Source organism: Sorex araneus, chromosome 2 (genome assembly GCF_027595985.1).
Source record: "Sorex araneus isolate mSorAra2 chromosome 2, mSorAra2.pri, whole genome shotgun sequence".
Taxonomy (NCBI): Eukaryota; Metazoa; Chordata; class Mammalia; order Eulipotyphla; family Soricidae; genus Sorex; species Sorex araneus.
The window spans coordinates 156996720-157009458 of NC_073303.1; the positions used below are offsets into that span (position 1 = coordinate 156996720).

The following is a 12739-nucleotide window of genomic DNA, read 5'->3' on the forward strand; positions in this document are numbered from 1 at the left end:
ATAAGTGAATGGATACATTAAATTAACAAACAACATTTAATATTTTTAAATTGACAATAATAAGAGGAATATCTCTGAATCAGGAACTTCTGAAGAGGAGAAAATAGAAAGTAACCTGGTAGAGATAGCTGAGAATTTTCTGAGCCTGAGGAGGGAGACTTGTGCACTGATCCATAAAGTAAAAAATTGCTAAGCAAAATAAACCTAAGCAGAAAAACACCAAAAATCATAATAACCAAAATGGCAAGAACCAGAGAGAAATAGATTCCTATAAGCAGCAAGAGTGAAACAATAACAAATACAAGTAAAACAACACAAATATTACATTAAATTTATAGAATAAACTCTATGACAATGAATGATATATTCAAAACACATGATGAAAAGGGCTAGTAAAAATAAGTACAAGGTATATATAAGGATAGCCAATTCTGTCTAATCCATGGTATTGCTCTGGTCCCTTGAGCAAATCAAAGAGTGATCCCTAAGTACAGAGCAAGTAGTAAGCCTTGAGCACTTCAAGGAATGGCAAAAATAACAAATATTTTTTTAAGGTAGCACTGTAGCACTGTCATCCCTATAATCATTAATTTACTCGAGCGGGCACCAGTAGCGTCTCCATTTCTCCCAGCCCTGAGATTTTAGCATCATAAACTTTATGCCCTCTCTCTGAGGATGCGGTATGCCAGCTGGATGTCCTTAGGCATAATGGTGACACCCTTGGCGTGGATGGTGCAAAAGTGGCATTCTTGAAGAGCCCCACTAGGTAAACCTTGCACGCCTCCTACAGCGCCATGACGGCCAAGCTCTGGAAGCACAGGTCAGTGGTCAAGTCCTGAGCCATCTCGGGCACCAGCTGCTGGAATGGTAACTTGCTGATAGGCAGCTCGGTGGACTTCAGATAGTTCCGGATCCTGCACAGCGCCATGGTGTCGGGGTGGTAGTGGTGTGGCTTCTTTCTGCTGCCCGTGACTGGCGCGCTCTTGCGGACTGCCTTGGTAGAACTGGAGACTACGCCAGAGTTAGGGAAATAAGAACCAATTTTTGCTACCGTTGTTGGCATATTTAGTTCGTCACGGGTAGCTTGCCACGCTTAAAACTTTTTTTAAGGTATAGGGTGGGAAAATATATCTAAAAGAAAAAGGGCAAAGCATTTTTATATCAATAATTTCTCTAAATGTCAGTTGACAAAACTCTCCTCCAAAGTTGGCACAAAGTGTAACAGAACATAAAATCCAATGCTTTTCTTCCTACGTTTTGCACACTTGGCATCCCACAATAAATTCCAGCTTGTGGTGAAAGTCTGGAAAACAATTATGTATGCGATTAACAAACAACAACAAAAAAGTGTGAATTATTATATTTGTATCAGACCAAATAACTTTCAATCTAGAAAAAAATAACAATAAATTAGAAGGGACAGTGTATTTGTCAAATAAGGAAGCAGAAAATATTGTAAATTAACTGCTAATAGGCCTGAGGAGTAAAATGTACAGAAGAAAAAAGTAGTGTGCAACTTGAACACCCAGCACTCATTACTGAGTAGAAAAACAAATAGAACATTAAAAAATTAGATGCATAATTGAGGATTTAGAGGAAGTTGAAGGCATTAACAAATACAGGACCATCCATTCCTGCAAAGCAGAATATACGTTCTATTTGAGAGAACCTGACAGTTTGTTTTTCAGGATAGATCACATGCTGGGAGATAAATCAAATATCCATGATGTCATGATTGTAGAAGCAATATCAAGTACTCTTTCTAAGCAACAATGACATGAATGAAGATAACCACTATAAAAATAAAATTGGAGAAAAAAATCAATATTTGGAAACTGAACAACATGCAATTAAATAGTTACTATATCAAAGGACAAATAAAATAATAAATGAAAATTTTCATTCAGACACTCAAGAATAAGGATAAAAATTATAAGAATATTTGGGAAGCATTAACACAACAAAATCAGTATTAAGGGGAAGAGCAATTCAGGATTTCATTAGAAAAAAAGGAAATGGCAAAAATCAATTACTGACTCTTGGAGCTTGAGAAACTATTAAAAAGCATAGCAAATGAATACCAAATTAAATCAAAGAAAAGAAATAATAAAACTACGACAGAAGTCAATGATGTAGACCAGTAGCTATTAAAAAAACTTGAACAAGATTTATAAACTCCTAAATTTATGGAAAAACAGAAGAGGAATTCCACAAAAATCAGACAGGGATAAAAGGGAACAGATTATGACAGATACCTCACAAATTTAAAATGTGCCCGCATACACACACACACACACACACACACACACACACACACACACAAAGAAAATATAAATTGGCAGCCTCGTGGTGTCTTCAGGCTTCCCGATACCCCAAAATGGCACTGTGTCTTTGGCTTGACATCAACAACTTGGGGCCAAATTTACCAAGAAATTAAACTGCTATAAGGTATAATATGGGAGTCATGCCCACATATCACCTCCAGCTCAGCTATACAAGCTCATTTATTGACCGTATTTCAGAGACCCATACATAAATATCGAAAATGATCAAAAGTTGGAGTTAATCTCAAACCCATGCATGGCTGAACAGACCAAAATGGGACATGTTAGTCTGGGACCCCTCCCAAACAGAACCCTCAGCAGCCACTTGCTTCCACAAGCCAAAATCGCCACCATGCCCCCAGCCTGTCTCTACCATCTCAGGATAGACCTCACCAAGTTATAATCTGCTGAAAATTCGGGTGTGCAGGTTTTGTGACTGAAAACTCCATACTTTCATAGAGTTGGGCTAGGCTAGCCCCCATCCCCACCACCTCTGTGTACTTCTGGAAACCTTGGCAGTTACATCCATACACAAAAGCGACAAACCAATCAAAAAGCTACTCCACCCTTACCATTCCTATAAAAATGTTTCAGATGAACTACTACTTGGCATCTACTTCCAAAACATAGCTTCATTTAGAAACATATACACACACCTATGTTACTGCAGTTTTTAATAGCTAGTGTTTTTAGTGTGTACTTCAGTATTTGATGGTGTTTAATAGACAGAATATGCAAGAAACCTAAATGATTGATGGTAGAAGAATGATTTTGAGAGTATGGTGTGCATATATAGTATAATATTATGCAGGTGGGGAAAAAAGAGATTACAGTATGTCAGAAAGAGAGCACAAGGTTACAGTGTTGGCCTTGCCAACAGTGAACACTAGTTCAATTCTCAGCACCATGTATGGTCTCCTGAGCAGTACCACCACAGGTCCCTAGCACAGAGCCAAGAGTAAGTAATGAGCACAGCCTCGTGTGGCCTCAATGCAAAAACACAAACAAGGAACAGAGAAAACCATAAAGTTCACCTCATTGCAGTTCAAATTATGAGTTTCATGGTAACTGAAATAAGTTGGGATAGGACAAATTATTTCACCAATTTATTTCACTAAATTTTTTGTCTGTAAAATATTGTGAGACAGATAGAAAAGAACCTAACATTATCCAACAGTGATTTTTTTTTTCTTTTTGGGTCACACCCGACAATGCACAGGGATTACTCCTGGCTCTGTACTCAGGAATTACTCCTGGCGGTGCTCAGGGGATCATATGCGGTGCTGGGAATCAAACCCGGGTCAGCTGGATGCAAGGCAAATGCCCTACCAGCTGTGCTATCACTCCAGCCCCAACAAGATCAACAAGTCTTGATTTTGGACTCTAAAACTTGTAAGAAAGGTTAGGGATTGGTGGTACAGGATTAGGGGGATTGGAAATCCAACCAGAGGTGATATAAAAATCTGCTCAAGAATTTTGAGCACTTTGCTGATGGTTGTATGAAATAGCTTTTTATATAATTATTGTAAACTTAAACATTAATGTAAGAGTATTACATTTCTAAGAAAATTCCAATGATTTTCTGGGTATGCACGTGTTGCTTTTGCAGACATATTGTTTACTAAGGTACTATAAATTGGGAAACAGTCCATTTTGTCTTAACACCCACATGCATTCCAGTCTCTATAGAAGTGTCACTGTTAATGTCCCTCACAGCTCAGGCTTATTTCTTGACCTCTATCTTTTCCTGTTAAGCATGTAACCAAATTACAGTAATACTAAACTCAAGAAATTGACTATATCTTTTTCAGACTTCCAACAGGAGAGTGGCACTTAAAAAAATCAAATATGCCTCTAGAGAGATGTTTAAATTATATATTCATTTTTTCACCTTATGCAATAGTGTTTTTTCAACCTTTTTATGTGTTTTCTCATCCAACTCTTTCCATTCCTCGCTGAGATAAAGATCCTGTACTCAGAAGTAACGAAAGATGCCAGATGGGAACCCCTTCAGCTTCCTACCAAGAGATCTGCCTCCACACTTCCCTTGTTTAGTCATCCATAAACTATTTATTACTTGACACGGGAAGCTCTTTGATGAGCTGAACAGACTCAATTCTCATTCTTAAATAACTTTACTGAGATAAAAAGGTAAGTTAACCAAATGAAAATATAATTTGATTATAAGTAAATTAGATGAGAAATGCAGGCCCTGTGGTAGAGTAGCATAGACAAACTTTTTTCAGATTAATTAATTTGACTCTGTAATGTTCTACAGGAGTGACATTTGAGTTTAGTCCTAAAGGCAGAATGAAAATAATCATGTGGCCAGTGGGAGGAAAAGCATATCCAGGATATAAAACAGCATGTGGGAAGGCCTAGAAAGGAAAAGATTATGGTTCACTGTAGAAACAGTAAAAGTACTAGCCTGGCAGAGCATTGTGAGTAAAAAGCAGAACTATGCTAGGTACCAAAAGAGAACTAAGCTAAATAACAATATGGGTAAACCATGCAGATTAACATCATCACTTTTGAAATTAGGCAGTCTGTGTTTAAATTCTTCCAATAGAAACTATTGATTCTATGAAACGTTAAATTACCTTCATGTGTTTATATTGTTCATTTATTAGAAATAATTTAGTACATGCAATTGTTAATGTCTTTAAGAAATATACATTATTTGGTATGTGCAGAGTCATAGAAAAAATTCTGGCTAACATCACTGTATCACTGTCATCTCGTTGTTCATCAATTTACTCGAGCAGGCGCCAGTAATGTATTCATTCATCCCAGCCCTGAGATTTTAGCAGCCTCTCCTTACTCGTTTTTCCAAACGTATTTCCCAGCTCTTTTCAGGGTCAGGGGAATGAGACCTTTTATTCTTACTGTATTTGGCATATCGAATACGCCACGGGGAGCTTGCTAGGCTCTTCCCTGCAGGCAGGATACTCTGAGAGCTTGCTGGGCTCTCTGAGATAATCTCTGGCTAAAATAAAAGTAATAAAATTCAGTTTTGCTTTTATTGTTGTTGTAGACTTAGATCACCTTAAAGAATTTTGTCTTCATTTTCAAAAACAGGAGAAGTTTGTCATTGATTTTAAAGTTGTAAGTGGCAGGATTCCTATTGTATTTTCAAACATCACTTTGACTGAATATAAAAATGGGCAGGACCAAGAAGAGAGAACAGAGAGTTGAGTAAGATACTTGCCTTCCATGCCAGCACTCCCCTGAACAAAAGAAAAGATTGGGGTGGAAAAGGAAGTAGGAAAGTTATTAAAACATGAATGTGATATTCTGGGATGCAAGTAAGAGTAGATATAATAAGTCAAAAGAAGGTTGGCTGAATGTATATAAAATGGAAGACAAATTAATTTGAAATATGTTTTGTGTCAATGGGTACAAAACCTAGTAAATAGGATATGCTGCATAGACACAGAATTTCAAAAAGTTACTGGTGACATTTAATTTAGATGAAAAGGATTAAGACAACGTCTAAGTTAATTTTACTGCAAAATTATCTTTTTGAGATTAAAACGGTTTACTTTGTATTCCCCATGTTCATTACCATTGTTAGCTCTTCTGTATTGGTTCTAATTATGATCTGTTCTGATATTGTCTCATTTTTTATTATTCAACTTATCTAACATTATTGGAATACAGTATGCTGTACAATTTCACAAATTATCCCTGTTAATTATATCACTGTTGTTCCAAAATATTAATTAAATATCAAAAAATAATATAAGTCAAAATACCTATCTAATTTTTTTTTTGCTTTTTGGGTCACACCCAGTGATGCACAGGGGTTACTCCTGGCTCTGCACTCAGGAATTACTCCTGGGGTGCTCAGGGGACCATATGGGATGCTGGGAATCAAACCCGGGTCGGCCGTGTCCAAGTCAAACGCCCTACCCGCTGTGATATTGCTCCAGCCCCCTCTAAATATATTTTTTAAAAAATATCTGTACCTTTTTTGTTTTGTATAATCATTTTAATTTTCATTGCCTCAACCCAGCTACCTCATTTTGTACAAGATAGAGAATAGAGGAAACTGAATAAGGGTGGAAAAGGAATAAACAAATGACATAATTTCGGATGTCTCTTGGAATCCCACTCTACCAGTGAATTGTCTTTCACCAACCTGTGTGTTATCAGTATATTTCAAAGGCTTAAGTATTTGAGTTTGATCAACTAATTATTTTTTTTAAAAAAAGGAACTTCTTGTTATCTTTTTTGTGTGTCATACCCAGCAATGCTCAGAGCTTCCTTCTAGCGCTGCATTAAGGATCATTTCTAATAGGGCTCGAGACCATAGGTGGAGCAAGGGATCAATCCTGATTAGATGCCTTACCTACTCTATCTCTCAGGCCCTGATCACCTCTATTCCTGAGCTGATGACTGGTCATTAAAATCTGTAGCAGTGGTTTGGAAGAGCATGCCTTAACTTCTGTTTTGAATCTTGTCTATAATCATTTCTTGCTGACTGTGGTATTGTGTGGAGAAATAGAATCTCCTGCATCTAAAACCCTGGTTATTACAGTGTTCTAACCTTGATAATGCTAAATAAATATCCCATTTTGAAACCTTTTAAGACTGTATGTCAAGATTCAGTAAAAACATTGACTTATCAAAACAAAACTTAGTAAAAGTTCAATGTACACACACCAAAAAAAAGACAGCTGCTGAAGCACTTTAATCAGAAAAGGCATGAGAATGAGCACTATATTGCTATAAAGAATGTTTTATAATATGAAGGAGTCATTTCCTATATTATGAGAAAAACAGTTTGAAATAACAGAAGAATTATTAGTGGTCATCTCATATCAGTGCTGAGAACACTGCAAACTTTGCTGATCATTTCCAGAAGTATTAGCAAGAATTTATCTAAGTAAATTTAATTAAAAAATAAGCCGAACTGGTTGATCTCCTTAATAATTTCTTCCTCCTTCTCTTTTATTCAAGTTTCTCTCCCTTCCTTCCTTCCTCCCTCCCTCCCTCCCTCCCTCCCTCCCTCCCTCCCTCCCTCCCTTCCTTCCTTCCTTCCTTCCTTCCTTCCTTCCTTCCTTCCTTCCTTCCTTCCTTCCTTCCTTCCTTCCTTCCTTCCTTCCTCCCTTCCTCCCGTCCTTCCTTCCTTCCTTCCTCCCTTCCTTCCTCCCGTCCTTCCTTCCTTTCATCCGTCCTTTGTTCTCATCCTGTCTCTCACAACCTCCCTTCTAGCCTCCCTCTCTCTCTTTCTCCCTACCTCTTTTCCTCTTTCTACCTCCTATTCTCCCTTTCTCTTTTTCTCTCTCCACTCTTTCTCTCTTTTATTCTCTTCCTCTCCCCCTTTCTCCCTCCCTCCCTATTTTCTTACTTTCTTTATCTTTTTCCTCTCTCTTTCTTCCCTATTACCTTTCTTTCTCTTTCCTTTATTCATTCCTTTCTTTCCACACCAAGTATTACTCAGGATCTATTCCTTACTGAGTTCAGGATTGTCACAGAGCTGGGGACCAAATGTGACATGACATAAATTTAAGGCATCAGCTTTATAATTCAACATTTTATAATCATGATCACAAACAAAAGTCTAGTTTCCATATGCCATGATGTATTTGACTACTTTAATTTTTATTCCAACTAACTTTCACCTAACCCATTTGATAATCACCATTCTATTGCCAAAATCTATTAAGTTATTTATATATTTATTGTTCACTTGGTTTGGTTTATTATTGAAAATATGTGGTTAATTAGGTTCTATCCCATGATAAATAAATTATCTGTTCCAGATTGGTCAAATCAAAAATTGTTTTCAGTTTTTCTAGGTATTCATAAATTGTAAACTTGCAATCCCTATATATATAATTCTATAGATGATCAGCGTTTCTCAAAATTTCAATGCAGATTTAAAGTTTCCAAAATTCTAACATGGAGGTGCTAGATAGCACTTGTAAGGTGCTTATTAGAAATGCAAAAAATTAAAGCAAGAAAATCTGACTCTGTGTTTTTAGAAGTTCCATAGCAGAACTGACATTTCTTTCATAGCATAATTGTAAAAACATTAACATTGGAAAAACATTTTGATTTATGTAAGTTTTAAGTGCTAGTTTTAATAGGAAACATCTAAGAATGCCTTTTTAGCTTAACAAGAATAATTAATTTTAAAGATACTTTATTTTTTTACCAGTGTATTTACTGTTCTAACACTTTACAATTGTCTTTAAGGACTACTAAAAGTACGATTATCTAATATCTGCTTTTAAAAGGAACATAAATATTTCCTACATCATTTACAGTATTACAAAACCATTTTGGTGTTAATAATCTAGAAAATTGGTAGATACACTGACCACAAATATATTTAACAATAGTATTGTATTTCCACAAATACAGGAAAAGGAAGAGAACCTCATGAGTTTAAGATATTTGTATTGTCTTTTTTAGGAACCGCCTCTGACTTCAGGTATCCCAGAGAATGAAATGATCATAACTATTGTAGGAGTGCTTATAGTCATATAATTTATTAAGCTCTCCTTTCTTTCCATAATGACATGTATTTAATTCTGTTAAAGGGAAACAATCTTCAGATGGAAATCTGCAATAATGCAATCAGAGATATCTAAAGAGTGCTATACAGTTTCTAGACTTTCTCCTGAATAAATGATTGCAGATTGCTTTGTGAGCAGAATATCTCAAAACTTGGTAGTGGCCACTAGAGCAACCACCATATAAGCCAAACCAATAAAGCAATTGCTAGGATGTCCTTTAAAAAAAAAAATCCAGTGTTTTCTTATTTTTATTTTGGGGGGAAAGGGCGAGGGAAGAAATATGGGGAAAGGGAGGGCTGGAGAAGGTAACCCTTTTGTAGTACTATCTTCGGGTCTCTAAAATGGTACACTGAAGGGAGACTGGGACTAGGGAACACAGGATGTGTTCTAAGACATTATCTTTTTCAGTAGGGAGGAACTATAGGGTTTAATTCCCCCCTTACATATCTTTAGGGGTTATTACTCAGTATTTAACTCACTGAACCAAGCCTTTATTATATAATATCACAATGATATCACTGATATAAAACTACAACTATATTTGTAGTTGTTTTATTTTAGTTTTGGTTAGATGGATATATGAGTACTGAAGTATATGGTATTTTGCACAATTATTGCAACCTATCATCACTAAAATGCCCACGACTCTTTACTTTTATCATTATGTCACCTGTGGACCAGTCATAATCCCACCCCAAACCCTACACTCCTCCTGCTCATGGTTTGGTAATCAGAATTATAAACCAAAATCAAGGGATTTCATTAACCAATATTGTATTTTCCTTTGTTTTGTCTCACTATATTTTGTAGATAATGATATATGTGTCTATGTAAGTATGTGCTCTTCTCCCCTTCACTTACTTCTCTGAACATGGTTTCTTCCAGTCCCATCCACATTATGGTAAGTTGCATAATACTTTTATCAATGTATATATATGACAACTTATTTATCCATTTTCCACTGTGGGGCTTTTAGCTTGCTTCCATGACTGGCGATTGTAATAAACACTACATTGAACATGGCTCCGCACATCTTTGAGAATGCAAATTTTGTGCTTTGGACATAGCTATCAAGAATAGTTTTAGGTAACTCTTAGTACACAGTATAGTAGTAATTGCTTGACTTTTTAATTCTAATAGCAACACAATCAATTGTATTTATAAGTAAGATAGATTATGATAGGTATTGTTCAAAGAGTAGAAAAATATGAACAAATCAACTTCTATCTATGTAATAAACTTGATTTTATACCTTGTTATGTTGACATATAAGCAATAGGTTTATAATGAGAATTTTACATAAGTTTAATCTACCTCCATTATTGGTGATTCAGAGATAAAACTCAAGGCTCACACATGCAAGGCAAACACTCTACACCTGAGCTCATACACAAACTTGGGGGAATTTTGTTATGTATTTCACTCTTAAATCATTTAACTTTGGTCTAGCAATAGTTTAAATACTTGGTAGCAATAATGGCTAATAGTTTCATACTCTGCAGTGCAGTTTTATAGGATGCTTCCAATTATTTTTCATAATTAGTTGTTTTCAGCAGGCTTTGAATGGACGTTGAGTATCAAGCTGGAATAACATTTTTTAAATCATTAATAAAAATATCTAAGTCAGAAATATAAAGAAAACTTATATATATATATATATATATATATATATATACTGGCTTATCAGACAAAACTATGGCATCAAAAAGTCTGCTTTCTTCTTTCAGGGGATGTTCAGTCAGTCATCTTTATCTCTGCTGTTTGTTAGTAAGTTCAAGATCTGTTCTGTAGACCCATCAACCCAAGTAGAAACAAAGATAGTCTATGAAGGAATCTGAAAACACATTTGAGAAAAGTTCTATTTATAAGGATGTACAATGGACAAAGGTCAATTTTATAAGTGTCATTTCACTTTACTCAATATGTCATGTCTGTATAGTCACATGGTATCAGGAGATGATAGGAGTATTGAGGCTAAATTCACATTTTGAAATTACTAAATAGGACTAAGGGAACATTTTCTCATTATATAAAATGTGACCTAATATTTGAAACATGTAAAAATTGTCATTGCCATAAATAAGAAATAATTACTATGTGTAAAGCAATGTACTAGATTATTCAAACAAATTATATGCATTTAAATTAGAGACTCACGACTGATATCAAATCACAAGGAAAGATTTTAAAGTACATTTAAATTTGGTTTTAGTGAACTTGAAAATAATTGGCTTATACTAAAATCTGTATTTAAGATACCTATCAATTCAAATCCACTTACAAAAACTCTCTAATCTTTCAAATTGTGAAAGTTCTTCAGTGTCTCATACTGAATAAAATTAGCTACATTTTTTGGAATATAAAACTGAAATTACTTTATAGAGCTTTATTTATCATTATAGACACGTTTCATATAGATAACTGCCATTGAAGTAGCTTGAAAAATTCACCACAATGTCCAGTTTATATCTAAAGCACTTCTGAAGAGCTAGATTATATTTTGACTCTTACAGAACCTCCAAGCTATAAAGTCCCTCATCAGCAACTTTCAAGTACAAGAATTTTGTAATAAACAGAAAGTTAACATGATTTTATTTGTTCTGTTACCTACAAATTTTCTGAAGATTTTCAAACTCATAATAATTATTATTGTTAGGCAGTAAAATAAGCTTTTATTATAACAGAAATAAAAAAAAACACCTTCAATAAATAGCACAGGGGGTAGGATTGCATGCCTTGCAAGAGGTTGACCGGGATTAGATCTGTAGTAAAACATAGGTCCCCTGAGGTCCATCAGGAGTGATCCCTGAACACTGCTGGATGTGGCCCCTAAACCAAGAATAAAATAAAATGAAATAAAATAAAACTTTTGGGTCCATATAATCAAGTCATTATTCACACATATTTTATTCATAAATCTGCTAGGAAATTAAAAATTTTCTAGACCAAATATTCTCATTAACTTATGGTTTTTGTATTAAGTTCCTCTAGCATATATAATTTCAGTAAAAATATTTTCACTGAAAATTAACAGCTTAGTATTCATAACATTTTGGTACACATAACTTATGAACTGCTAAATAATAAAATTATCCTTGATTCTACAGTTTTATATCTCTCATATTTTAAATCTTGCAGGTTCATTTCACAATATTTAAACCTATTTTCACACTCATGACCTTTAATTTCATGGGTCTTTATGTCTCTCATGTAAACTATCACCATTCTATTCTCAAATAATTAATTTTATTCTGTCCTTGTTGAATTATTCTAATTGAGCACTGTGATTGTTAGCGCTTAAGCATTAATATGTCACTATGATAGATAAAATCATCAATACTCAAAGGAATAATACAAATATTAAACATCCTTTAAAATTATCATTTACATATTGACAGTTTTGAAACCAAATTTTATTTGAAAATATATAATATTTTTGAAGATTTGAGGGTTCCAGTGGGAGAAATAATATTCAATAAGCAACCCAAAATATGAATTTGGGTTCACAAATTAAAGCAACTTGGGAGAGGGTAGGGCTTCAATCATAAAAATTCTGGATTAGGGCCCCAGACTGCAGCACTGGCTGGCAGCACGCTGTTCCCCAGCACCACAGGTGTTTTCTCTTCTGGTCCAGGTATGTGAAGTCCCCCAACCTGCCCTTCCCTTGTCACAGCCAGCATCTTGGACCCAGACCATCCCAGAACCCTCTCATCCCCTCGAATGCCACCAGACACTTCCCAGCACCAAAACTGTTTTCTCTTCTGACCCAGGTGTGTGACTTCTCCCAACCTGCCCTTCCTGCATCCCAGCCAGCGACTTGGACCCAGACCGTCCACAACACCCACCCCCACCCCCACTGCCACACTGGCAGGTGGCACACTGTTCCCC

The 12739-nt window shown here is 35.4% G+C and overlaps 2 pseudogenes; both read right to left on the minus strand.

Annotated features, from left to right (window-relative positions):
- Nucleotides 1-656: 656 nt before the first annotated feature.
- Nucleotides 657-1063, minus strand: LOC129398765 (uncharacterized; annotated as a pseudogene).
- A 117-nt stretch (nucleotides 1064-1180) lies between these two features.
- The window catches only part of LOC105942927 (cyclin-dependent kinase 4-like), a 42239-nt pseudogene continuing 30680 nt past the window's right edge, over nucleotides 1181-12739 (minus strand).